At 42.3% G+C, this 26535-nt stretch overlaps 1 long non-coding RNA gene across 1 annotated transcript in view; it reads right to left on the bottom strand.

Moving 5' to 3' along the window:
- The window catches only part of LOC137561354 (uncharacterized), a 57324-nt gene extending 31079 nt beyond the window's left edge, over positions 1 to 26245 (bottom strand). Inside the window, exon 1 of the long non-coding RNA XR_011029979.1 lies at positions 26154 to 26245. This is a non-coding gene — a long non-coding RNA (uncharacterized lncRNA). The remainder of the gene's footprint in view (positions 1 to 26153) is intronic.
- Positions 26246 to 26535: the final 290 nt, after the last annotated feature.

Here is a 26535-nt window from a genome sequence, read left to right as displayed (position 1 = left end):
TAAAAACATAAAAACACATAAATAAAATGTACATTTCTCCGAGTAAAACGTGCTAGATATTACCTTTCTCCTATGTTACTGTCACTTACATTATGTAGTAGAAATCTGACAGAATTGACAGGTTTTGTACTAGCCCATATCCTCATGGGGGATTTTGAGGGTTTTCTTTATTTTCAAAAGGCAGTTGCTCAGTCCAACTGCCAGAAGGTGCGTAAACAGGGAGGAGGCCACCTGCATCTTTATATAGATCCTTTCGATGGAATGCTTTTGTAAAGAATAAATTAAATACTTTGGGCTCGATTCACCAAGCGGCGGTATGGCAGTTTGGATGTCTTAAAGGTTAAGATGTCCAAACTGCAGCGCAAACGACTTTGTTGCAACATTTCAGGGGCACCATATGCCCCATTTTCGTCGCACCGCATGCGACGTTAACATTGCATCGCGCAACATTTTTGTCGCACCGCGGTACCGCGTGCATGCGCAAATGGACTTTTTGTGAATCCAGCTCTAAGAATCCTCCATGAAGAGATGGACTAGTCAAAAAAACCTGTTAGTTCCAATAGATTTCTGCTAACTACTGTAAGTGACAGCAACATAGAAGAAAAGTAATTTATAGCTCATTTTACTCTGGAAGAAACATACTTCTTATTTGTATGTGTTTATATGTATTTTAAATTTTATATTTTTTCTCGATAGTGGTTCTTTAATATGTACTGAGTGCAAATACCCAGATGCATCATCCTGTGGTTGCCATGCCCAGTGTACATCTGCAATCACTGTATTCCTACCTGTTAGTTGAGATGAACCAAAACCACAAACCACACATCTGCACACAATTCTATGGTCTGATTTAGATTAAAACAAACTGCACTTTAAGTGCTGTGTATCAAATTGTCATTCTCATTTTGTACACCAAAGTACTGTCAATATACTGTAATTGCAAATGTGATCTTACTAACAACTGTAGAAAGGTATACTCAGAAGTTAATTAAAATGGTAACATCATTTTTTAAATCTTCAACTTATTATGGCTTGCGTAGCAATAATATATGTTCTAGAATTTTCTCAAGAAAAGCGATGTTTCCTTTTAAATGATTCTTAATACACTGATGCATGTCTGTATTCATAAAATTAATTGGAATGATCATGTTGAAGAATATGCATCATATCGGGGTAGTATTTATGTTAGCATTAACCCCAATGATAAAAATGTAGAAGTGAGAACATGATAAAGTGTAGAATATCTTATGTTTAGTTTGTAAAATGTTGTGTGAAAAGTTGTGTCTGCATGATTGGAGCTGGGGATGAGAGTGAGGGTTTTGCCAATAAATCTGTAAACAAAGATAATCCTAATTCCCGAAAAGCCAAACAAAGCACCAGTGGCGTAACAAAGGATCTTGGGGTCCAAGTGTGAGTTTAACATGGGGCCCCAAGCATTCTATTGATATGGAGCCCCAAAACCTACCAAGGACAGCTGCAGTGTCACAGAGGTTTATTTAGAGTAAGGAAAAAGCGTGTTAAGGATTACTACTATACATTGCACATATAGAAGTGTTCGTTACCAGCATAGCACCAAATGAAAAGCTAATAAGATGGATAAAGGATTGTTCCCTAGTGGGCCCATCTGGTCCAGGGGCCCCCGGTGCAGTCGCAACCTCTTCATCCCTTGTTGCTATGCCACTGCAAAGCACCATTCATATTTTGTGAAAAACATTATGCATGTCAAACATACATCTGTAATTACTTCCTTATGCATAGACTGAGCAGCGAAATTACACCTTCAGTGACATATTTTATATAGTCTTAAAACAATAATAGCAAATTATTGCATTAATAAGGATCAGTATTTTTACATTACATGAATAATATAGCAATGCCTTATACCTTATGCCTTATATGTTTTGAAAAACTGGTGCAATGTAAATTGACATATATACTGAACAAGCCATCTGCACTTTTTATTACTAATAGTAATGATTCTTACAGCAATAGCTTAACATAACAAAACACAAAACACTCTATAAAATGTTCATCAAACTAGAAAATATTAGTGACCCCCCTTCCCCCACCCTACCCCTTAAGCAATCCAGGCGGTGTTAGCATTTTGTAATTAAAGGTGCCCTAAGCAAAAATGATCACGACCACATAATACCATAATCTTTACAAATCCTTTAGCTTTCGTGACAAGACATCAATAAGTCAAAGGCAAAGAAACAGGGAAATAATAGAACCAAAGGCACTCGGAATGCAATAAAAAAAGAGGATTAGATCTACATTACTTTCATTACATTATATTGTATTTTTATTATTAGGTCCACTGTTATCATTTAATCTTAGAGCTAGTGTGTCTGATAGAGTGGAACAAAAACAAATGGAAATTATTTTCTACCCTAAAGAATTCTAGATGAAAAAAAAAGATTATCTTTGCATTTATTTAAATGAAAAAGTGTGATTTCCTATGAACTGCCACAGGCTGTCAGTTGTTCCTATAGCAATACATCCTCCTTCTCTAAACTGATTACATGACTTGAGCTTTGCCCTACAGGCAATAAGGCAATAAAATCTTCTTTTTTATTTTATTTTTTTATTTTTTAACACTCTCTTACAAAAGACAGTTAATGGGAATTGTGAGTTTTTCAACCATGCAATTAATTTAAAATTTCTAATGAACATAAGTTTTGGAGCTAATTTAATTTACTTTAGCAATGTATTTGCAAATAATTAAGATTACGACAGGCAAAATGCAAAAACAAATATATATTTCCTGTATCGTTCTGCCAAAGGTATCTGTTATACCAAGTTCATGTTTGTGTTAATATCATCTTTGTATCACAATTTGCAGCCAGCTTTGACTCTCTAACACTCTAAAATTGACAAGAGGCTTGAAAAACACTTTTTACTGATATCTCCATGGCAGCATACGGTCTGACAGTTCCCTACCTCCAAGTACCTTTTAGGACACCTTCTGAGAATAAAAATAGAGCTCCTCCCCTTACCATCATTCCTTTTTTTTTTTTTTGTCCTTGCTACCAGTTAGATTTTTTTTGCTACCGCTCCTCTTTTTACCCTCTTTTTACCCTTACTTCCATGTTTTTTGCTGTCCCAATCAGGTTTTCTAAGACTCCCCTGACTTAAGTCCCATCTTTCAAGTATCTAAATTATGCAAAGAGAGCAGGATCATGTTTTTGCGCTCCCTCAGGATTTCAGTGCCTGCCTAAAAGGTTATGGCTATGAGCACTATACAGTACTTTACCTGGATGAAGAGTGCAGCATTTGCATCATTACTGGTCATGGCATGTTAGCAGTCTGAGCAGGGACTGGGACAGTAGGGTCTGTGACTGTCACTAGTGTTCCGACATCTGTGGTGACAGGTTTTTTTTGCGATCTTCAGTGGTGATATGCGTTCATCTCTCCACCTCGATACATGGAGCAGCAACTGTTCTGGATGTCGGTCTCAGCATGCGCATCAGCGTGTGGCCATTTTGATGTGGTGGCCATTTTGGATGGGGCACAGTCTATTACTTCCTATGGCCAGATGTTGGGGAAGCCATTTTGGAAAAGGGAAATTTGGCTTTCATCATAAAAGAGAGCCAGGAATTGTCCTTCTTACCACCAGTTGCTTATTTTACCTGCACAGGACACCAGCGTTTGTGTGTAGTTCTTGCCTAATGAAGGTACTAGTCTATTGGAGATGCCTATTTCTTGTGAAAATTAATTATTATTTTTTCAACCTCTAATGATTGCTAATTGTTTCTTGTAGCTGCTTTCATGGGGAGCACGTCAAAAAGGGTATACCATAGTATAAATAGGTAAGGGTGGTGAGTATATTTAAAGGAAAGCTACATGTTGTTTAAGGAACCTAATTATTTCTCATGGGCTGCTTCTCTTATTTACAGCCCCTGGGAATCTTCTGCCAACATCCCGCCGGCCATACGGAAGCGCCGGCGGGATGTTAAATAGACGATCGCTGCATACAAAGTGTATAATACACTTTGTAATGTTTACAAAGTGTATTATATAGGCTGCCTCCTGCCCTGGTGGTCCCAGTGTCCGAGGGACCACCAGGGCAGGCTGCAGCCACCCTAGTCTGCACCCAAGCACAATGATTTCCCCCCCCCCGCCCCAGATCGCCCACAGCACCCCTCAGGACCCCCCCTGCCCACCCCCAGACCCATGTTTACACCCAATCACCCCCCTAATCACCCATCAATCACTCCCTGTCACTATCTGTCAACGCTATTTTTTTTTACCCCCCCTGCCCCCTGCCCCCTCCTGATCACCCCCCCCCATCCCCTCAGTGTACTGTATGCATCTATCCCCCCTGATCACCTGTCAATCACCTGTAAATCACCTGTCAATCACCCATCAATCACCCCCTGTCACTGCCACCCATCAATCAGCCCCTAACCTGCCCCTTGCGGGCAATCTGATCACCCACCCACACCGATAGATCGCCCGCAGATCCGACATCAGATCACCACCCAAGCGCAGTGTTTACATCTATTCTCTCCTCTAAACGCCCACTAATTACCCATCAATCACCCATCAATCACCCCCTATCACCACCTGTCACTGTTACCCATCAGATCAGACCCTAATCTGCCCCTTGCGGGCACCCAATCACCCGCCTACACGCTCAGATTGCCCTCAGACCCCCCCTTATCAATTCGCCAGTGCAATATTTACATCTGTGCTTCCCTGTAATAACCCACTGATCACCTGTCAATCACCTGTCAATCACCCATCAATCACCCCCTGTCACTGCCACCCATCAATCACCCCCTGTCACTGCCACCCATCAATCAGACCCTAACCTGCCCCTTGCGGGCAATCTGATCACCCACCCACACCAATAGATCGCCCGCAGATCCGACATCAGATCCCCACCCAAGCGCAGTGTTTACATCTATTGTCTCCTCTAAGCACCCACTAATTACCCATCAATCACCCCCTATCACCACCTGTCACTGTTACCCATCAGATCAGACCCTAATCTGCCCCTTTACGGGCACCCAATCACCCGCCTACATGCTCAGATTGCCCTCAGACCCCCCCTTATCAATTCGCCAGGGCATTATTTACATCTGTCCTTCCCTGTAATAAACCACTGATCACCCATCAATCACCCCCTGTCACTGCCACCCATCAATCACCCCCTGTCACTGCCACCCATCAATCAGCCCCTAACCTGCCCCTTGCGGGCAATCTGATCACCCACCCACACCAATAGATTGCCCGCAGATCCGACATCAGATCACCTCCCAAGTGCAGTGTTTACATCTGTTCTCTCCTCCAAACACCCACTAATTACCCATCAATCACCCCCTGTCACTGCTACCCATCAGATTAGACCCCTATCTGCCCCTAGGGCACTCAATCACCCGCCCATACCCTCAGAATGCCCTCAGACCCCAGCCCTGATCACCTCGCCAGTGCATTGCTTGCATCTATTCCCCCCTCTAATCACACCTTGAGACACCCATCAATCACCTCCTGTCACCCCCTAGCACACCTACCCATCAGATCAGGCCCTAATTTGCCCCGTGTGGGCTCCTGATTACTCGGCCAAACCCTCAGATCCCCCTCAGACCCCCTTCCGATCACCTCCCCAGTGCATTGATTGCATCTATTTTCCCCTCTAACCACCCCCTGAGACACCCATCAATCACCTCCTGTCACCCCCTAGCACTCCTATCCATCAGATCAGGCCCAATACAACCTGTCATCTAAAAGGCCACCCTGCTTATGACCGGTTCCACAAAATTCGCCCCCTCATAGACCACCTGTCATCAAAATTTTCAGATGCCCATACCCCTGAACAGTCATTTTGAGACATTTGGTTTCCAGACTACTCACGGTTTTGGGCCCGTAAAATGCCAGGGCGGTATAGGAACCCCACAAAATGACCCCATTTTAGAAAAAAGACACCCCAATGTATTCTGTTAGGTGTATGACGAGTTCATAGAAGATTTTATTTTTTGTCAAAAGTTAGCGGAAATTGATTTTTTTTTTTCACAAAGTGTCATTTTTCACTAACTTGTGACAAAAAATAAAATCTTCTATGAACTCGCCATACACCTAACGGAATACCTTGGGGTGTCTTCTTTCTAAAATGGGGTCACTTGTGGGGTTCCTATACTGCCCTGGCATTTTAGGGGCCCTAAACCGTGAGGAGTAGTCTAGAAAACAAATGCCTCAAAATGACCTGTGATTAGGACGTTGGGCCCCTTAGCGCACCTAGGCTGCAAAAAAGTGTCACACATGTGGTATTGCCGTACTCAGGAGAAGTAGTATAATGTGTTTTGGGGTGTATTTTTACACATACCCATGCTGGGTGGGAGAAATCTCTCTGTAAATGGACAATTATGTGTAACAAAAATCAAACAATTGTCATTTACAGATATATTTCTCCCACCCAGCATGGGTATGTGTAAAAATACACCCCAAAACACATTATACTACTTCTCCTGAGTACGGCGGTACCACATATGTGGCACTTTTTTACACCCTAAGTACGCTAAGGGGCCCAAAGTCCATTGAGTACCTTTAGGATTTCACAGGTCATTTTGCGACATTGTTGGTTTCAAGACTACTCCTCACGGTTTAGGGCCCCTAAAATGCCAGGGCAGTATAGGAACCCCACAAATGACCCCATTCTAGAAAGAAGACACCCAAAGGTATTCCGTTAGGAGTATGGTGAGTTCATAGAAGATTTTATTTTTTGTCACAAGTTAGCGGAAAATGACACTTTGTGAAAAAAACAATTAAAATCAATTTCCGCTAACTTGTGACAAAAAAATAAAAACTTCTATGAACTCACCATACTCCTAACGGAATACCTTGGGGTGTCTTCTTTCTAAAATGGGGTCATTAGTGGGGTTCCTATACTGCCCTGGCATTTTAGGGGCCCTAAACCGTGAGGAGTAGTCTTGAAACAAAAATGACCTGTGAAATCCTAAAGGTGCTCATTGGACTTTGGGCCCCTTAGCGCAGTTAGGGTGCAAAAAAGTGCCAATCATGTGGTATTGCCGTACTCGGGAGAAGTAGTATAATGTGTTTTGGGGTGTATTTTTACACATACCCATGCTGGGTGGGAGAAATACCTCTGTAAATGACAATCTTTTGATTTGTTTACACACAATTGTCCATTTACAGAGTTATTTCTCCCACCCAGCATGGGTATGTGTAAAAATACACCCCAAAACACATTGTACTACTTCTCCCGAGTACGGCGATACCACATGTGTGGCACTTTTTTGCACCCTAACTGCGCTAAGGGGCCCAAAGTCCAATGAGTACCTTAAGGATTTCACAGGTCATTTTGATAAATTTTGTTTCAAGACTACTCCTCACAGTTTAGGGCCCCTAAAATGCCAGGACAGTATAGGAACCCCACAAATGACTCCATTTTGGAAAGAAGACACTCCAAGGTATTCTGTTAGTAGTACGGTGAGTTCATAGAAGATTTTATTTTTTTGTCACAAGTTAGCGGAAATTGATTTTTATTGTTTTTTTTTCACAAAGTGTCAATTTCCGCTAACTTGTGACAAAAAATAAAATCTTCTATGAACTCACCGTACTACTAACAGAATACCTTGGGGTGTCTTATTTCTAAAATGGGGTCATTTGTGGGGTTCCTATACTGTCCTGGCATTTTAGGGGCCCTAAACCATGAGGAGTAGTCTTGAAACGAAATTTCTCAAAATGACCTGTGAAATCCTAAAGGTACTCATTGGACTTTGGGCCCCTTAGCGCAGTTAGGGTGCAAAAAAGTGCCACACATGTGGTATCGCCGTACTCAGGAGAAGTAGTATATTGTGTTTTGGGGTGTATTTTTACACATACCCATGCTGGGTGGGAGAAATATTCCTGTAAATGACAATTGTTTGATTTTTTTTACACATAATTGTCCATTTACAGAGATATTTCTCCCACCCAGCATCGGTATGTGTAAAAATACACCCCAAAACACATTATACTACTTCTCCTGAGTACGGCAATACCACATGTGTGGCACTTTTTTGCCGCCTAACTGCGCTAAGGGGTCCAAAGTTCAATGAGCACCTTTAGGCTTTACAGGGGTGCTTACAATTTAGCACCCCCCAAAATGTCAGGACAGTAAACACACCCCACAAATGACCCCATTTTGGAAAATAGACACTTCAAGGTATTCAGAGTGGGGCATGGTGAGTCCGTGGCAGATTTCATTTTTTTTGTCGCAAGTTAGAAGAAATGGAAACTTTTCTTTTTTTTTTGTCACAAAGTTTCATTTTCCGCTTACTTGTGACAAAAATTAATATCTTCTATGAACTCACTATGCCTCTCAGTGAATACTTTGGGATGTCTTCTTTCCAAAATGGGGTCATTTGGGGGGTATTTATACTATCCTGGAATTTTAGCCCCTCATGAAACATGTCAGGTGGTCAGAAAAGTCATAGATGCTTGAAAATGGGAAAATTCACTTTTTGCACCATAGTTTGTAAACGCTATAACTTTTACCCAAACCAATAAATATACACTGAATGGGTTTTTTTTTTATCAAAAACATGTTTGTCCACATTTTTCGCGCTGCATGTATACAGAAATTTTACTTTATTTGAAAAATGTCAGCACAGAAAGTTAAAAAAATCATTTTTTTGCCAAAATTCATGTCTTTTTTGATGAATATAATAAAAAGTAAAAATCGCAGGAGCCATCAAATAGCACCAAAAGAAAGCTTTATTAGTGACAAGAAAAGGAGCCAAAATTCATTTAGGTGGTAGGTTGTATGAGCGAGCAATAAACTGTGAAAGCTGCAGTGGTCTGAATGGAAAAAAAGTGGCCGGTCCATAAGGGGGGTAAAGCCCTAGGTCCTCAAGTGGTTAAGCAAGGAACACATAGCTTTAGCTTTGCTGGAAGAGACCAAGTCACAGAAGAGTGGAATAAGACAGTAAAAAAAAGTCCACTAAAAATAGTTTACACAAACGATATCCACTGTCTGTCTGGACAAAAGTCTGCTAAATGCATATCCAATAGTGGATACTTTAGTCATGAAGTTGGCCAGAAATGTAACTTATATAGAATAAAACACTTCAGCGCAGAATCATATAAGTCCACCACCTGGAATCACCATAGAAAACAGATGCGCTTACCAGATCCTTACAGACCTTAACTACAGGGTCTGCAATATAGCTTTATGAGGTCAGCAGCAGGTGTCTTCGCAGCCAGCCTCCTCTCCGGATATATAGAATATTCAAATCCTTATTTGCAGTGTTTCACCATATTGAGACATGCAAAGGAAACAATGCACATCTAAGTGTATCTATAGCGATTTTAATAATGCTCCATAAAAACAGCATAAAAGATTTTAAAAGTCACTCACATTAAAAGTCACTCACCCTGATGAAACTCTGACAGTGAAACCGGTCGGGTGAGGCGGACGTGTGGCTGGACGGCGTCCTATGATTTATGTGCTGTATTTCATTGTGGGTCCCTGTGATAATGGCCCAGATGTGAGTGACTTTTAAAATCTTTTATGCTGTTTTTATGGAGCATTATTAAAATCGCTATAGATACACTTAGATGTGCATTGTTTCCTTTGCATGTCTCAATATGGTGAAACACTGCAAATAAGGATTTGAATATTCTATATATCCGGAGAGGAGGCTGGCTGCGAAGACACCTGCTGCTGACCTCATAAAGCTATATTGCAGACCCTGTAGTTAAGGTCTGTAAGGATCTGGTAAGCGCATCTGTTTTCTATGGTGATTCCAGGTGGTGGACTTATATGATTCTGCGCTGAAGTGTTTTATTCTATATTGATTTAGACGCTATACTGAAGTGTTGGACTTTGGCTACTACACATATATTGTTCTATGCATTAACGATTTTTTTTGGCTGCGCTGATATTTTGTTTTGATCAGAAATGTAACTTAATCCTTGGAGGACTCTGTGTCCTTCAGACACTTATTGGGTAGAAAGCTTCACCATGATTTGAAGCAATCTTACCTAGCTCCCGGTGATTTAGCGAGACTGGCTGTGGCATTGGTGTCAGAGGTAAAAGCCATTAAAGTATGGACCAAAAATGTGGAGAGTGCCACAGCAAGAGCTCTGGAAAAAGAAACTGTGATACAGCTCCTGGATGAGCTTAGATTGGCACAACATTTTGAGGAAGAAGTGGCTATAGATGTAATACGTAGTGCCAGCAGGTCCATGGTTTTTTTGATAATGGGGAAAAGAGCCCTATGGCTTAAGCCCTAAGCAGCTGGTCCGTCTTCCAAGACCAGCTGGACACACAACCTATTTGATCCTTCAAGGACCAGCAAAGTTCATATTCAATGCACCCACTGGACCCAGTAACTCTGTTGAAAACCTACTTGGATCATACTTCCACTTTTAGAGGCTCTGACAGACTTTTTGTTATTACTTCTGGAGTTAAGAAAGGCAAGAATGCTTCCTCAAGATTAATTTTGAAATGGATTGTTACTAATGACCAGTAACTGACATCCTTATAAATGAGTAACTATCTGCACAGTGCAGGAGCCACTGCAACTTTTCCAACAGACCTAGAGTAATCAGATTCTATAGTAGACTCTACCAGACTACCACACCCATATTTTCTGATAGGAAGTCTTTAGAACAGTTGTATTTATCTTTGAGCCTAACATACAGTACAGTATAAGTTACAGTATATAATGTTTATCTTGTAATACTTGTAAAAGATACAAGGGTCCCTATTTCCATAAACTTTTCTCCTGAAATTTAGCTCATCTTTCATCTTATTTACAAGCTAACTTTATATCACCTAGCTACTGAAAGACTACTAAAAAGTAGGTTAAAAGTAATATCAAACTTATTTTATAATTTGTTCATGAGAAGTGAAAATATCTCCTGTAAAAAAAAATGTAGGAGAAAAGTTAATTGAATACGGCATGAGGGGAGAAAATGCACACACAGTAGTGCAGTAGTTTAGGTGACAAAGGAACATCTTTAATAGATCAGTGACCAATAAAGTAACCATTGATCAATCCATACACCAACACAAACCTGAGCAGCAAATTTTAAAGCTAGAATTTGTTTGTTTGTTGTTTTTTTTTGTTTTTGCATAAATAATAGAGTGAAGGGAAATGCATATTTGAATATGACACCTTGGGTTCCTAATGGTATTTTCAACTGGTCAATGGGAATTCTCTTAAAAAAGGATTCTCACTTATCCCCATTAGAGATGGCTCGAACCTCCGATTTTCAGTTCGCAAACCTCGAATGCGAACTTCCGCAAAAGTTCGGTTCGCGTGAACTTTCGCGAACCGCAATAGGCTTCAATGGGGAGGTGAACTTTGAAAACTAGAAACATTCATTCTGACCAGAAAAGTGATGGAAAAGATGTTTCAAGGGGTCTAACATCTGAGTTTTTGCATGGATGAGTGGAATACATGCCAAAAGTCCCGGGGAAAAATCTGGATTTGACGCACAGCAGCGTTTTAAGGGCAGAAATCGCATTGCAATGCTAAATTGCAGGCATAAAGTGCTTTAAAACATCTTGCATGTGTATACATCAATCAGGTAGTGTAATTAGTGTACTGCTTCACACCAAACTCACTGTGTAACGCACCGCAAACAGCTGTTTGTGTAGTGACGGCCTTGCTGGACTGGTGCGCACCATGGCGAGAGTGCAGGCCATGGGGGTTTTCAAGCCCATATGGTCGCCGGGCTGTGGTAGCTCAATGATAGAACAACAGTGTGTGTGTGGGGGGGGGGGGTCGAGACTGACTTAGTCTTTGGGCAGGCAGTAGCCCTCCGGGATCCATGCCTCATTCATTTTAATAAAGGTGAGGTACTGAACACCTTTTTTGACCTAGGCGACTTCTCTTCTCACTGACAATGCCTCCAGCTGTGCTGAAGGTCCTTTCTAGGATGCTTGAGGCAGGGCAAGCCAGAAGTTTGATGGCAAATTGTGACAGCTCTGGCCACAGGTCAAGCCTGCGCACCCAGTAGTCCATCGCTGCTCATACTGTTGATGGTTCTTTCTCTACCATTGTTAAAGAAAGCGTACGACCGGGGAATCACACATCCAAGAAAGGCAGCAGGCATGACATGCAAGTCTTGAGGTAGTGCCAAAAAATAACAATACAAGAGGACTTTTGAGGCCCTGCTGTATATGAGACAAATCAACTTTAAATCCTTTAACGAGAATCTGTTATGGAGGGCAAGTCTGCCATCCATTCAACTGTGTGACTGATAAAGAAGTTTCCATATTACTTTCTCAGTACCATGGTGACCACGGGTAATGGCCAGGGATTCAGGGTTCAATTCTGGTCCGGAGTTATAGCCTGAGAAATGGCTACCACCACACATCCAAGGAAGGCAGCAGGCATGGCATGCAAGTCCAGAGGTAATGACAAAAAAATAACAATACAGGAGGACTTTCGAGGCCCTGCTGTATATGAGATGAATCAACTTTAAATCCTTTAATGAGAATCTGTTATGGAGGGCAAGTCTGCTATCCATTCAAGTGAAAGGTATGTACTGACTGCCAGGTATAATACAATGTGCAGTCACACAGGTGCAGTGAAAGGTATGGACTGACTTGACTAATACAATGTGCAGTCACACAAGTGCAGTGAAAGGTATGCAGTGACTGGTATTACAATACAATGTGCAGCTGTCACACAGGTGCAGTTAACAGGTATGCACGGAGTGGTATATCACACAGCGTGCGGCCACACAGGTACTGTGAACAATTATGCAATGACTGGTATGACAAATTTGCAGCTGTCACACACACAGGTACCGTGAACAGGTACAGTGACTGGTGGTATTAAATATCACACTGCGGGCACTCACGTAGGTAGGTGGGTGCACTGAACAACAGGTAGGTATATGCAGTGATGGGTATTACAAATGTGGAGCTGTCTCTCTCACACACACACACACACACACACACACACACACACACACACACACACACACACACACACACACACACACACACACACACACACACACACACACACACACACACACACACACAGGTACTGTGAACAGGTACAGTGACTGGTGGTATTAAAAATCACACTGCATGCCCTCTTGTAGGTAGGTGGGTTCACTGAACAACAGGTAGGTATATGCAGTGATGGGTATTACAAATGTGCAGCTGACACACACACACACACACACACAGGTACCGTGAACAGGTACAGTGACACTGCATGCGCTCATGTAGGTAGATGGGTGCTCTGAACAACAGGTAGGTATATGCAGTGATGGGTATATCAAATGTGCAGCTGTCACACACACAGGTAGTCACTGAATGTGCTTGGCCTGGCAGTGGCACAGTAGGAATTACCAAGGGGCCAAGGTCCAGCAGCTAAGACTGACTGACCTGACAGGGCTGTATATGCAACACAAGTGTCTGTGGGACACACACACACACAAAAATTAGATCACAAGAACAACATTAGCTCTCAAAAGAGCTGTTGAGGATGAGGAGTGCTTTTTAGAAATAAGTATCAGCAAGAAAGAGCAACCTAACATGCCTAACTTTAGCCTAACTAAGTTTTCCCTAATGTCTCTGCAGCACCTCTCCCTTCTCTAATTACTGCAGCCACACGAGTGAGTGAAATGGCTGACACTGCCTGCTTTTTATAAGGGGAGTGGGGCTCCAGGAGGGAGTGTAGCCTGATTGGCTACCCTGTGCCTGCTGACTGTGATGTATAGGGTCAAAGTTGACCCTCATGATGTAGTATAGGGGGCGGGTCGAACCACCATAAAGTTTGCGTTCGTTCACGAACGCAAACCACTGAAGTTTGCGCGAATAAGTTCGCGGGCGAACAGTTTGGGCCATCTCTAATCCCCATTAGTGGGCCAATAGGAAGCCCTGGCAGAAGATATAACAATGCTTTATGCTGGGGCTCCTGATAGTATTGCAGCAGTTTCTGGAAGTTTGATTGTGATGGTTGTGTGTCAGGCGGCTCTTCAGACAAAAGGGACAGAGGAGTAGAAGATCAGAAAACAAGAAGTTTAAAGGATTGAGAAAAGAAGAGGTCGGAGGCCTGTGCCTTGGGTTACTCCAAGATACAGGAAGTGATAAAGGGAGGTGGTCTAGGAATATAGAATCATCCTATATAATAATAGGCAAGTGTCTCTGTGTCCCATGCCCCTGTGTGTGTGTTTTTTAGTTGTGTGCCTGTTCAGGGACGCAGAGACATTGCCGAGAGCTGGGGGAATGACGTGTGGCTCTTGCTTGAGAACAGGGAAGGACGGGCCCAGAAGGGGGGCGGGCGAGTGCATGCGTGGGCATGTGCGCACACAGCGTGCGTGGGCGAAACCCGGCGTGCTTGCTAATGAGGAAGAGAGGCAGTGCAGGGGTCGCGGACACAGCCTACCACCCGTTTTTAAAGCGGATCTGAGATGAAAAACTAACTATAACAAGTAACTTGTCTATATATCTTATCTAAAGTTTAGATGGTTTACACAGCAAAGCTAGCTGAAAACACTTTTAATAGAATATGATTATTTATTCCTGTGATACAATGACAGCAGCCATGTTTGTAAACACAAAGAGGCAGGCTTATCTGTATCTTGAGCCATCAGCCTAATCCCCTCTCCTCCTCCCCTCTGCCTCTTAAATCAATGGCTAGTAACACCTCCCCCTCCTCCTGCCCAGACTGAGCTCCCATGAGCCCTTGCTACTGCCAAGGCTCTCTGAAAACCTGTGGGCGTGGCTTTTTTAGTTTATAGGGAATTAGAGTATTAAAACAAAAACAAAAAAGTATTTGGCTTGAGGAATGCCCTATAAACAATTCTTATTTGCTATTTGCACTATCTTTTCCATTTCTCTTTTCTAGGGGATCTTTCTTTGCACTGTACTTTAGCACTTTCAACTATGGTTGACTCCTACTTCACATAATGTTGCTGCTATAGGTTTTCTCTACATCCAATTGTTTTTTTTTTGGATGGCTATGTGTATCTCACACCTGTGTATAATGCTATCTATTTTTATCATTATTAATTGAATGGTCAGTATTGTATGGATTAATAGCCTTGTGATGACTTTATAACTTTTGTATTTAACAATATTAATGATTGGCTTAGTGTTCAGCATGGCTGCCCTGCGTTGTTTTTACGTGTTTTTATTACTTTTTGTTGAATAAAGATTTGATAACGCAGATATAGACCTCTTGAGTGGTGCGGTTTTTTAGGGAACTTCTGTTTCTTGCTTGATCCTGTTGATTCTACAGTTCATTTCTGCAAACTCGTATACCATTATATTTGGTAATTAATTTTGTGGTTGATGGTGCTTGCCCGATTGTGTGTGTGTGTATTATGCCCTATAAACAATAGGAAAGTAACACAATTATGCAATGTGTAAAAGTTCACCTCGGATCCACTTTAAACAGGCCTTAGGCCTAGTTTTAGGTAATAATAAAATATGATATGTTAGCATGCTCATTGAAAAATGCGTAATCTATGTGACTACAGTTGCGTTGGTAGCATGTATATTTAATTACTGTATTTGTTATATTTTAAAACACTCCCTAATGTATTTAAAAACGAAGCTTTGTATTTGGTATTTAATGTCTGCAATAAATATTCACTGTTATCTTGAGTTTGATTTAACAAGAAAAATCCCTTTTGCTAATTACAAGAACCCCCTAATGGTTATGTATCTCTAGCTATATATGCAACTCTAGAAAATTGGCTCTTTCCAGATATGAAGTTATGTTAACTACATTAATCCAGCCAACTTGGGATCATTTTTTAAAATTGAAAATTACGTGGCACCAATTAATGGGCTGTTTTTTTTCTTTTTTTACTTTAATCAAGATTTGTAATTTTTGTACTAAGACAAGAAAAAGAAAAAAATATTGTTTTGACTGAAAATAAATAAATAATGGCCCTGTGGTGTGGCGCCTCACTCCCACAATATCTGCTATAGGATGACTATGATAGACAGATCCAAGTTACAGTTCTTATTTAGTATGCTTGAAGTGATCTTTTATAATGGTTGTTGAGGGTAAAGAAAAGGCTAGGAATTTTTACTTTGAAAGGACTTTATTTTCTTAATAATAAATATGACATTTACTGACATTATGCAATGGAAATATCTGGTTAATATTTCACATGGAATGTATACTTAATAGCACAAGAAAAAGGAATAGCTTGATACTATATAAACATAGTTAAAATTAATCTACTTTCTGACAGGAAGACATAAGCTTTATTTCCTTAACAGTGTTTGTATTGTTAATGTGTCCATTATGAGTATTTCCTTAAAGGGAAGGTTCAGGGTGGCTGTTAAAAAAATAAAAATGCCCATCCACTTACCTGGGGCTTCCTCCAGCCCGTGGCAGCCAAAACGTGCCCTCGGCGCGCTCCGCAGGCTCCCGATCCCCTCCGGTGGCCGACCCGACCTGGCCAGGCCGACTGCCAGGTCGGGCTCTTCTGCGCAGTACAGCCCGGAGGACGTCCGATGACGTCAGCGCGCCCCCGTGAGGCGCATTTTGAAACGCAGAAGAGCCCGACCTGGCAGCCGGCCTGGCCAGGTCGGGTCGGCCACCGGAGGGGACCGGGAGCCTGTGGAGCGGCGCCGAGGGCACGTCCTGGCTGCCTTGGGCTGGAGGAAGCCCCAGGTAAGTGGATGGGCATTTTTATTTTTTTAACAGCCACCCTGAACCTTCCCTTTAACAGTGTTTGTATGTTTAATGTGTCCATTATGAGTTGTCTGATCACACAGGCAATGAATGTGTAAGGCTTGGTGGTGTATTCTCCACAGTCAGCATGCAACGCATGAGCTGACGTGGAGGAGGTACACACACTAGCACAAGGAAACAGGCTATCCCCAGTATAGTGGAGGGGAGGACTGACTCCAAAAGGAGATTGTGGCGCACAGAGCCGGTGCAGATCCGACAGCCACAAACAATGCTTTCGCTATAACGTCTCAGCGCAAAGTAGCGCTGAGCGCATAAACCAGAACTGAGGAGATCAGGACAGGTAGACAGAATGAGCGCTTGCTAGCTAGCCGCTACTTAGTGACAGCAAGCGTCCACAACAAGACAGACTGGAATGAGGCAGCCAATGCGTTGCAGCGATGGCGTGCCTCACAAAGACAGGACAGGATAGTCAGGAAACAGCAGGATCAAGATAGATGAACGTAACACAGACAAATATACAACAAGTATGTTTTCCTAGCGTATTACAATTACAGCTATCAATGAAACTATTTGTAACGTCTGACTAACATATGTATATATCGGCAATGAACCGATATATGACATAAGCAGGAATGCTGACTAGGACTGGAGTAATACAGGGAACAGGACTCAGAAGGATTCGCTATCTCTTCGCAGAGATGAACGCAATCCACAAACGGTAACAGGACAGGATTCAGAAGGATTCGTTATCTCCTCGCAGAGATGAACGCAATCCACAAACAGGACCAGGAACAGGATAACTAGCTCAGCACAGGTGATCAACGTGCTAGAACTGACTAACTGAACACAAGATATAAACAGTTCGTGTACGTATATATCAGCGTCACTGATGTATCAACGTAACACGAATACAAGGAAAATAATAAACGTGCTGGTATGCATATATATGGGCAATGAACCAATATATGATGCAAAACCAGCAAAGTATCTTTAGAACAAGAAACACGATCGGGGGCTGATGCGACAGCAAGACAGGCTTAAACTGAAGCTATGAAAACCCGAGGAGTCCTGCAGGAAGCAGTTCTTTATACTGAGGTCATCCAATGGGAGCAGACATGCAGATTCCCACACAGGTGAATGATAATCAGTCACAAGCTGACAGCAGGGAAAGGCAGACAAAGCTATGCAGCTTGCATGGAAAGAGATCAGAACTACCTGAGCTGCAGCACTACTACTTCCAGCAATGCCTGCTGCAGCAGCGATCATGACAGTACCCCCGCCCTTAAAAGCGTATTCCAGACGCTGTTCAAAACTGAAATTCCCAACAAAACAGTCTGACTGATAATTCATGATGACCGGGACAGCCCGGCAAGACCGAATTCCAGAATCAGTCCCCACAAGACTGGACCCATCAGAACCAGAACCTACAGAACCATGCCCATCAGTACTACAAGCCCCAGTGTGAAACCCATCAGAACCATGATTTCCAGAAGAAAGCCCTCCGAAACTCCCTGAGCGATACCCACCGCCTTCCAGGAACCGTTCAAAAACGCCAAAGCCTTTGCAATGCCCACCGGGACTGTCTTTACCAACACAAAACCCACTGTTGAACCAGTCCAAGGCACCAGGACAAGTTTTCTCAGAGACCTCCCAGAACACCTTGAAGCTCCAAAGAGATCCCCATAGGTCAGAACGCCCATTAGGCTCACATGGAGAACTATCAAGAACCCCTATGGAACCTAGGGCAATTCCCGAGTCAGGGCCACAAGGATAAACATCAAGATCAGGGCTTTCAGGGACCAGAACCATCTCTGGGCATGCAGGCAGACTGGCAACATCAGAACATGTTCCTACTAAGGAAGCATCAGAGCACGCTAACACCTTAGACACACTTGGGCATTCTGGCACACAAAGAACATCTGGGCACACTGGCACAAGAGAAACCTCTGGGCATGTCAAGGAACTGTGAGCCTCAGGGTCAGCCAAGACAGGACCAAAACCAGGACTGGCCAAAAAAAAATCATCATGACTAGACTTCGCAACTACTGGACTTTTACACGAGAATGCAGGATCAGACTTAGATGTCGCTGATTCCAGCAAAGTCAGTAACAAATCAGATTCAGGGGCACTAACAAGACAGGACAAATCTTCTGATGTATGCACTGAACCAGATAGGGACTCCACAACTACCTCTGGACTGGACAGAGACTCATCTAATACACTGGATTGGAGCTCATGAGGCGCTGCAGAACAAGTCAGTATTGCAGCAGCCCCCACCGGACTAGGCAAAACTGAGGAATTCCCTGGACAGGAAGGGGACTCTGGAACCTCTGCCACAGCGGCCAGAGAAACAGAATCTTTCAGGATACAGGGCTGGGTTTCAGGAACACTCATCAGACCGGACTGAAATTCTGAGATTTCTATTATTTTGACCAGAGAATCAGAATTATCCATGTTACAGGGCAAGACTTCTGAAACATTCAAAGGACAGGGCTGGAGTTCCTCGGCTGTTACAACACTGGAGAGAGACTCAACAATATTGGTTAAATCAGACTGTGTACAGGGCAAGGTATCTAACACACTTGCTGATGAGGACAATATTTCAATGGCTTCTGCTTTGCTGGGCAGAAATTCATCAAGTTTTATTAGAGCAGACTGTAATTCCAAAACAGCTGCTAGACAAGTGAATATTACTGCAACACCAACTGAGGTAAGCAGTGCCTCAGACTCCTCTGCCAGAGGGTTTGAAGTATCCCAAGTACTGGGTGAAGCATAAGACTCTGCGACCACAGCTTCACTGGACAGGATCACTGAACAGTCCATATTGCAGGGCAAAACCATGGAAGCACCTGCTGGACAGCATAATGATTCTGTGACCTGAGTTTCATTGGAGAGATCTACTGCACAATTCATGGTACAGGGCAAATTTACTGGAACATTTTCTGAACAAGGTAATAATTCTGCGATTTCAGGTTCACATAGCAGATGCTCTGAGCTATTCACGATACAGGGCAAATTTACTGGAACATTTTCTGAACAAGGTAATAATTCTGCGATTTCAGGTTCACATAGCAGATGCTCTGAGCTATTCACGATACAGGGCAAATTTACTGGAACATTTTCTGAACAAGGTAATAATTCTGCGATTTCAGGTTCACATAGCAGATGCTCTGAGCTATTCACGAAACTAGAGCGAGGTGTAGAAACAGGAAGATCAAGACACAATGTTTGCGCACCTGAATCACCATTCAATTGTAAAATTGGAAAATTCAGATGCTGGGGTTCTGAGGTTTCTGGACAGGATTGCTGGGACTCGGAAACTGATGTAGTGCATCTATTGGCATCTGCTGGATCAGACAGGAGTTGAACTTTATTAACACAGGTAATTTCTGCAGAAGTGTTTGCAGAGACAGGCAAGATTTTTCTGGTGTCTGTTTCACTGAACAAAGACTCATGAGTACTGGCTAGGCTGGACTCAGAAGTCAGCAGGACCTCTGGATTCTCTGCTGAGAAATTTGTGCAGGGCAAAGTTAAGAAAGTATCAGTGGCTTCTGTTTTACTGGGAAGTAACACTGAGTTATCCATGGTACAGGGTGGAGTTACAGGAACATTCACAAGACATGGCAGGGACTCAGTAACTGGAGAAGTGGAACAGTCTCCAATTGACAGTGTGTCTTCCCTGGTATCAACTGATTGAATCGCATAAAAATCGTCCAAAATCATTTTCCACACATCGATCAATGGAGCCACAAAGTCATACCCACACACACCAGTTTTTATTAGGTTATAGGCAGACTTAATGCATGCATTCAATACTAATTCACTTTTTGCACTGTAAAATTGACAAAATGAACTTGAATCATTCTTCCATTCATTGACCAGAGCTTCCATCTCTCCTTTCTCAAATGGAGGATTCCAAGCATACTTAACAGGCAGATCATAGTTTGCAGATATGATTGTGGCAGGGACATATATTGGGTTAATTAGCAGGTGATTGGAAGATTCCTTATTCTTAAGAATCTCCAATACCTGTAGCAAGTGTTGAACTGTAGTGTATGCAAACTTTCCTTGCTTCACAAATAAGTTGATTTGTTCAATACTCTGTAATATCTCCTCATAATCATACTCAGATAATTCTTTTAAACAAAAATCTTTATTTTCCCTAGCCAGTGATGAAAGTTCATTAGTAGTTTCATAAGTCCATTTAACTCCCCTGAAAGACAATTGCATTTCATTATCTGTTAATGGCAGAATCTCATTATAGGTCTCAGTCGCTAAGGATAACGACTCTGCAGATCGGACACGTTTCTTAGAACGTTTGCGTTTTGCCTTAGATCCTGCTGTTTTTGGTGATTTATTCAAGGCTGCAGGAAAATTATCAGGAACACTCTCTGCTTGCTGATCATTTCTGCAAACAATTGAAGGAGCAGCTGATTGGCCTGCTGCCAGGAGTTCATTTAGAGGAAAAGGCAATGGATCTATGCGCAACCAGTTATGGATCACAAACGCTAGAAATTCCAGCGGTCTCTCATTCAAATCGGAATGATTGAGAACATCACATGCCCACTGAAATAATTGCCCTTTAAACAAAATATAAACTAGTTGGAGTGCCCAGGTTGAAACAGGAGTCGCTTGGAGATCAGGATTGGCCAGGAACCTGGCACATTCAGAGAAAACTCATTTTCTGTTTCAGAGCTAAGTTCTTCAAATTTCTTAAAGGTACAGGAACCATAATTAACAGTGTCATACTTTCTGGGAATCCCCCCCACAATGGGGATTGGTAATGGGGTTTTCATAATGTAAGGCTTGGTGGTGTATTCTCCACAGTCAGCATGCAACGCATGAGCTGACGTGGAGGAGGTACACACACTAGCACAAGGAAACAGGCTATCCCCAGTATAGTGGAGGGGAGGACTGACTTCAAAAGGAGATTGTGGCGCACAGAGCCGGTGCAGATCCGACAGCCACAAACAATGCTTTCGCTATAACGTCTCAGCGCAAAGTAGCTCTGAGCGCATAAACCAGAACTGAGGAGATCAGGACAGGTAGACAGAATGAACGCTTGCTAGCTAGCCGCTACTTAGTGACAGCAAGCGTCCACAACAAGACAGACTGGAATGAGGCAGCCAATGCGTTGCAGCGATGGCGTGCCTCACAAAGACAGGACAGGATAGTCAGGAAACAGCAGGATCAAGATAGATGAACGTAACACAGACAAATATACAATAAGTATGTTTTCCTAGCGTATTACAATTACAGCTATCAATGAAACTATTTGTAACGTCTGACTAACATATGTATATATCGGCAATGAACCGATATATGACATAAGCAGGAACGCTGACTAGGACTGGAGTAATACAGGGAACAGGACTCAGAAGGATTCGCTATCTCTTCGCAGAGATGAACGCAATCCACAAACGGTAACAGGACAGGATTCAGAAGGATTCGTTATCTCCTCGCAGAGATGAACGCAATCCACAAACAGGACCAGGAACAGGATAACTAGCTCAGCACGGGTGATCAACGTGCTAGAACTGACTAACTGAACACAGGATATAAACAGTTCTTGTACGTATATATCAGCGTCACTGATGTATCAACGTAACACGAATACAAGGAAAATAATAAACGTGCTGGTATGCATATATATGGGCAATGAACCAATATATGATGCAAAACCAGCAAAGTATCTTTAGAACAAGAAACACGATCGGGGGCTGAAGCGACAGCAAGACAGGCTTAAACTGAAGCTATGAAAACCCGAGGAGTCCTGCAGGAAGCAGATCTTTATACTGAGGTCATCCAATGGGAGCAGACATGCAGATTCCCACACAGGTGAATGATAACCAGTCACAAGCTGACAGCAGGGAAAGGCAGACAAAGCTATGCAGCTTGCATGGAAAGAGATCAGAACTACCTGAGCTGCAGCACTACTACTTCCAGCAATGCCTGCTGCAGCAGCGATCATGACAGAATGCATGTTGTTTGCTGGCACTTTTGTAATGAAGGTAGATAGGATTTATGATATGATTATACAGGAAGATGGCATAGTAAAATTCTAAAACCTAAACTGATCGCTCCATAAATAAGCACTGATAAGATAGTATCCTATAATACTGCCCCCACAGTATCAAACATTTGCCAAATGATAGCATAAAATGTACACAAAATAACATTTAATTGCCCTTTTTTAGTGGTTAGACAGTAATTGTATTGTCATATTGCTGTACTAACTCCTATTTTACTACACAAGTTTGCCCCTTTTTTATTTGTTTTATAGCAAACTTTATTAGAGACATTAAAAGGCTTAAAGGGGCACTATGGTGAAAAATTATAAAATGTAAAATATGTGCAAACATATACGGATAAGAAGTATGTTTCTTCCCTAGTAAAATGAGCCATAAAATAATTTTCTCCTATGTTGCTGTTACTTACAGTAGGTAGTAGAAATCTGACAGAAGCGACAGGTTTTGGACTAGTTCATCTCTTCATGGGGGATTCTCGGGGATTTATTTATTTTCAAAAGCACTTAGTGAATGGCAGTTGCTCTGTCCAACTGCCAAAAAACTGTGTAGCTGCTCGCTGGCCAGCATCATTGTTTAAATCCTTTTTAGGGAATATCTTTCTAAAGAATAAAGGCCTTGCTGAGAATCCCCTATAAAGAGATGGACTAGTCCAAAACCAAAAAAGTCACTTCTGTCAGATTTTTACTACCTACTGTAAGTGACAGCAACATAGGAAAAAAGTAATTTATGGCTCATTTTACTCTGGAAAAAGCGTACTTCTTATTTGTTTATGTTTGCACATATTTAAAATTTTAAAATTTTTCACCATAGTGCCCCTTTAAATGGACCATGTCACATTTTTCTTGGAAATTCTAAAAAGTTTTGTTATATCATGGATTCTTAACCTTTTCATGATTACTAACTCTCCATGGATAATCCAGCATGCCCCATATGATCTTCAACAGTCCTATAAGGTACTAATACAACTTAAACATATGAAAAGGGTTTGGTTTTACTTTACATATGGATAGCTAGGGAATAGAGATGCTAAGAATTGCAACTTGATTACAAATGTAATGCAAAGTGTATGCAGCATAAAAATGGGCCAATTAAATGTAGTTCCTATCGGTTTCGATTGGCCCAATTCCAAGCTGTATGAAACTTAAATTACATTTGCATGCAAGCCAGCCCAGAATGTTTTATTTACCTTCTCTTTTAGGGACAGAAAAACTGAAAGAAAATTATGAAGATTTTTATCATATTTATTTATATAACAATGGCAAATCACAAATATCCAAGTTAGGTCCAAGTAATCAGATTTTTGTTTATGTGTAAGGAGAACATGGAATCAAGGTCCAGTTGCTGACATTTTTACTAGCATGCAATTTAAAGGGACTCCAAGCACCTCTCATGGGTATGCCTAGAGACTCCGATCAGTACTGCAAAGTACTTAAAGATGCATACCTTTCTGTAGCTTGTGCTCTCCTCTTTCATTTGATGCCTGAATCGCCATTCTACACCAAATAGTTTTTATTCGATTTCAATTTAAAAATTGCGGCTGCCATCTTGGCTTTGTTATAACTTCCGGGTCACCCCTGTCTTCTCTGTTAGAGAAGTGCATCACTGAATGAAGCAGGAAGAGGAAGTGACATGTATGGCCATTGCAAAAAGCTCCTCCAGAGGGGTCATAGCACGACTTTGTTGGAAGTCGTCTGGCTTAAAGGCATGTCCATGAGAGGTGCTCTGAGTCCCTTTGATTTATGTGTTTTCAGGTTTGATCATAAAAAGAATCCTATTGAAGCAAACCTGAAGTGAAAAAACTTATTATATAATGAATTGTATGTGTAGTATGGATAATGAATAGAACAATCGTAGAAAAGAAAAGAGTCTCATATTTTTATTTTCAGGTATTGTAGCTTTTTTTAATATAACATCGCATCATACTATCACAATCACAGTTTTAAAACCTTACTCTGTCTTTTAAAGTGAATGTTTACCTGTTTTAAAAACAAAAAGTCAGATACTCACCTAAGGAGAGGGAAGGCTCGGTCCTAATGAGCCTTCCCTCTCCTCTCCCGGTGCCCGGTCCCGCGCAGGATCCCCCGTGGCAGTATTCGACCAGTTCGGTCAAATACTGCCACTTCCGCATGCCGAAGGGAGCTTTCGGAAGGCTTCGGGAGCACTCGGGCTCCCGATGACGCGGCCGCTCCTTACTACGCATGCGCGAGCGCCCTCTATGACGTGCTCGCGCGTACGTAGTATGGAGCGGCCCGTCTTCGGAAGCCCAAGTGCTCCCGAAGACCTCCGAAGTCCCTGCAGCGGCGGACGCGAACGGGGGAGCCAGCGCAGCACCGAGGGCACCGGGAGAGGAGAGGGAAGGCTCATTAGGACCGAGCCTTCCCTCTCCTTAGGTGAGTATCTAACTTTTTTTTTTAAAACCTGTACTCATTGGCTTTAAGCTATAAAACAAAGCAGACATAATGACTCTTTGAATTTCCCTGCAGTAAAACCTTATTGCAAGCTGTATCTCACTGTTCCTTGGCTGTTAAATGCTTCAGAAAACAGGACTTTATTTTACCCAAATAGCTCAGAGAAACTCTTTTTGCATAGATGACAAAGAGAAGAGGCTCCCAGTTACATAATCCCAAACTCTGCAAATTGGTCTGGTTGTCAATGATCATCTGCAAAAAAACAGCTCTGATTAGCACCCGGGGGAGTATTATTATTTAGTATATCTATAGCGCTAACATCTTCCACAGCACTTTTCAGAGTTTATAGTATTTGACACTAACTATCCCTCGGAGGGGTTCAAAATGTAATCCCTACCATAGCCCTATGTCTATCATAGTCTAAGGTCGATTTAAGGGGAAGCCAGCCACTTAACTTATCTGTATGTTTTGGGATATGGGAGTAACCTGAAGTGCCCAGAGGAAACGTATGCAGTCATGCAGAGAACATACAAACTCCATGCAGATAGTGCCCTGACTGGGATTATAACCAGGGAACCAGCACTGCAAGGTGAGAGTGCTAAACCACTATGCCACCCATGTCACATTACCTATCCTTCTGGGCATTCTGGCAGCACATATATTACCATCTATTTCTGTACATTTTTGAGTTCCCATTTGACACATTATGGCCTCAACCAGGGTAACACACATGTAAATGCAGCACTTCTGAGTACAGGAGTTTGCATGCTGGTTGCAATTTTCTGGTGCCAGCAGGAGCTTCCAGTTCTAAACAGCTTGGTTTGTGCCAGATGCCTGGCATTACCAGACCTGGCCTATTGAATTAATATTTATATTGTCTTCTGCCCTGCTTGCTTACCTATGCCTGATTTCTGACTCTTGCCTTGTCTGCTGCCTGCCATACTTGATTACTGGTGCCTAACACGATCTCCGCCCAAATAGTGACTCTCCTTGTCTGCATTGCCCAACTCTTTAGCCTCATACACATGCTTGATAAAACTCGATTCAGGTGAGCGCCAGCCAAGAGCATTGGTCACACCGCTTACCTTCCTCCCTTACTTACAACTTTACTCCCACGCCACTTGTTCATCATATACTGTTATGGATGTTATGTTTGTGCAAGTACAACTCTATGATATATGACTGTGGGGTGTACTTCCTGTTTCCTGTTTCCAGTAATTACTGTTATTTATGTTACTGGTCATTCTGCTAATAACATGGCTCCTGCACAGTAGTCATTTGTGCTGTCTTTATTTACACCACATGAAACAAGGTGTCAGAAGTATCTGAATCTGCGCTGCTTCTGCACATTTACCTCTGAGAGCCTGACAGCCTTGCAGTGTGTTTGTGCCTCCAGTCTCCTGTCCGTGAAATTGAGCATTTGATACAGGCCAGAACAGCATGATGGCAGCTAACAGCATTCCACTA

Source organism: Hyperolius riggenbachi, chromosome 3 (assembly GCF_040937935.1).
Source record: "Hyperolius riggenbachi isolate aHypRig1 chromosome 3, aHypRig1.pri, whole genome shotgun sequence".
Taxonomy (NCBI): Eukaryota; Metazoa; Chordata; class Amphibia; order Anura; family Hyperoliidae; genus Hyperolius; species Hyperolius riggenbachi.
The sequence above is the reverse complement of the archived record's forward strand: the minus strand, read 5'-3'. Positions and strand labels throughout refer to the sequence as shown.